Consider the following 3,588-nt stretch of genomic DNA (forward strand, 5'->3'; position numbering starts at 1 on the left):
GCAATTTTCTAGGAAAACAACGGCATAGTGCAGCATAGACAAATAATAGTTAGTCTACATTACACTATAAGGAGCATAGGACAGCGACTATTTCATGACGGTGGACGCAATATTTGGCTACCACCTTCATTTCAGGCCAAGACAGACCGATTACTTTCGTTTCATCCTACGCGCATCCTTTCCAGATCGTCCAAACTTTCTCCTTCCGTCAAGTTGCCAGTCTAAGACACAGCTCACTTTCTGTCACATCACTACCCGTATTTATAGTTCGACACACTCCACTTTCTGTCCTATCACTATTCATAGTTCAGCATACTCCACTTCCTATGACACAACACACGCCATTTTCTATCACAGAACACAAATCATAGTTCGGTATATCACAATTTCTATCATATCACAGCCCATATTTATAATTCGGTAGTACACTCAATATTTTGTCACACAACTATCCTTACTCATAGTTTGGCAGACACCAATTTCTGTTACACACCACTACTAATACTCATAGTTCAGCGCACACCACTATTCATACTCATAGTTAGGCACAGACCACTACTTATACTCATAGTTCAGCACACACCACTACTCATTCTCATAGTTCGGCACACACCACTACTCATTCTCATAGTTCGGCACACACCACTATTCATTCTCATAGTTCGGCACACACCACTATTCATACTCATACTTCGGCACAAACCACTATTCATACTCGTAGTTCGGCACACACCACTACTCATTCTCATAGTTCGGCACACACCACTATTCATACTCATACTTCGGCACAAACCACTATTCATACTCGTAGTTCGGCACACACCACTATTCATACTCATAGTTCGGCACACACCACTACTTATTCTCATAGTTCGGCACAAACCACTATTCATACTCATAGTCGGCACACACCACTACTCACATTCATAATTCGGCACACTCAAATTTCTGTTACTGACCATTCATAATTTCATTCGTCACATTCCAGTTTCTCTCAAACCCCTACTCATACTTTTACTTTAGTTTTTAACAGACCCAAACCTATACTTTCAATTCAGCACACTCCACTCATACTTTCAGTTCGGTACATTCCAGCTTCTGTCAACCAACAGCCCATACGTCCCATGGTCATAACTACGAAAACGTATAATAATTATAATGTACGTGATTTATATCTTTTACTATGGCGCCGCTTATCGTTATAATATTTCTTGTACAAGCTATCTACAAGGCGTAGTAATCATGTGTTGTAGTACGTGGAAATCCCTAACCAGCCGTAAAGTACTAATGTAACACCTACTGAGCAAACACAATCAATACTTACCTAACTGGTGTATGTTTTATGTTATCTTGTAAAAAATCTGAAGGAAAGTAAAGACTCTAGTCACCGAAAACTATTCCCCCATGACCCGGTATCAGTAACTTACGAATTCGTATTATATCCCAAATGGATATGGAAGTTTGTGAGCCGTGTGTGTGTGTGTGTGTATGTGTGTGCGCGCGCTGTACTCATATTTGTATACATAATGTAGGAGATGAAGTGTTGAAATATGTAAAAACAACAGATTTTGAAGAAACTGGTAATGACAAAATTAACTAGTGAAATTAGGGAAACAAGATGTGTGAGTGCGTGCATGTGTGTTCGTGCCTGTGTGTGTGTTTGTGCGTGTGTGCGCATACATGTGTATATATATATATATATATGTGTGTGTGTGTGTGTGTGTTTATGAGAGAAAGAGGGGGGACATTGATACATATGTACATATTTATATTACGTATGCATGTTATATATATATATATATGTATATTTATATTATATGTGTGTAATATATATATTTATACTAATCTCTCTACATATAATCTCTCTATATAAAATTTTTTGTGTGTCAGTATGAAGATCAGGAAGGTGTGCTACAGCACGTCAAATGGAATCTCAAGACAGAATTGTGATTGAGACTTTCTCAAGATCAGCAAACGCATACTGCAGCACTTAATGCTGAATCATTAATACAACGTTTTAATGATTGCAGATACGTACTTCACAACTCCTGGAGCTGCTTTGAGTAATGATCCATCTCATTCCTATAAAAATGATAATTTTGTCCAAATTAGTGTGCTAAATACAAATTGTCATTTTAGCAAAGTTTTAGAATTTCCAAATGAAACTAATGACACGTGCTGCTCAGGCGGTAAAGTAAGATTGCTAGAACTACCAGCTTCTCCTCAACTTCTTATAGATCTACTGGCACTACCATGCAGTCAAAGGATTTTCTGAACAATATCAGACAATACAACTCTGCATTTCAAATGACATCGTTTGGTGCTTCTAAGGAGATAGTTCAACATTGATTTCCGCCGACGTTCAAATTTCAAGGGCATCACCTCATTGGTTCCCTGTTACCTACAAATAAACACTCACAGTTCCTCTAAATGTACTTTATGAGTGATGTAGGACAACAAACCCGAAGGAGGTGTCAAAACCTCAGGTGATGGGTCACGCTAGACGCAGCGCCGACTGCCGCAAAGGAGAGTATGTCCACTGACAGCTTTTCGGTGCGTTCAGAAATCACGTACCCCATTACCCCCAATTTTCCATGACTGGTTAGGGTCTGGAATACTTCAAACGGACGAATGACAAGTCGTTTAGTCGAATAAGCCCATCATTTACTCCACAAATGTTTTGTCATCAATGATGCGCTTTCGCGTATCACCTGTTTCAACATACCTGTAATATAAACATATATACAAACTATGCCATTTTGATCCAAGCAACGCCGGGTATCTATGCTAGTATGTATATATATATATATATATATATATATATATATATATATATATATATATATGCGTATATAATTGTGTATCTTTTATCTTATGTTTTAGTCATTAGAGTCCCGCCTTGCTGGACATCGTCTTGAAGAATTTTAGTGGAACGAATAAACCTCAAGACGCTTGAGCCGTATGCTTATTCTATTGCTCTCCTTTGTCGAAAGGCTATGTTACAGACACACCCTCATCGGTTGTCAAGCAGTGGTGTGGACAAACACAGAGATAACCCACCCCCCCACACACACACACGCACATATATATATATATATATATATATATATATATATATATATATATATATATATAAATAGTGGTACAACAAGGCACCAATGTTTCCTGGAAATAGCAGTCGATAATTATTTATAATTCTATTTTTACGGTGCTTTATTTGAATGGAAAGTGATACTATTAACGAAGATAAAGCACGCAGAGTAAAGCCGCTTGGTACCGATTGACTTTGAACATTGTTGTGCATGTACACTAAGTTTTAAACGTTTTTGCTCATTTCCGCTGTTTACAGCAATGCTCGGAAGGAATGTGTATAGCGTGTGATCGTCGCATTGACCATGAATCTGCATCAAACGTTGCCGAAAGCTTTGCGATATCTGCACCGAGGCCAACGCAAAGTTGCAGAAAGTGTATGTAGAGGAGTGTATGAGCCGAAAAAATGTCGATAGTCACGAACTTTCTGGGAGACACGGAACCAACAGAACTGAGAAAAACATCGCAGATCTGCGTGCAGCTGTGAGAGGAAATCGT

The sequence above is a fragment of the Octopus bimaculoides genome, chromosome 15 (assembly GCF_046866305.1).
Source record: "Octopus bimaculoides isolate indiv1 chromosome 15, ASM4686630v1, whole genome shotgun sequence".
NCBI classification, from domain to species: domain Eukaryota; kingdom Metazoa; phylum Mollusca; class Cephalopoda; order Octopoda; family Octopodidae; genus Octopus; species Octopus bimaculoides.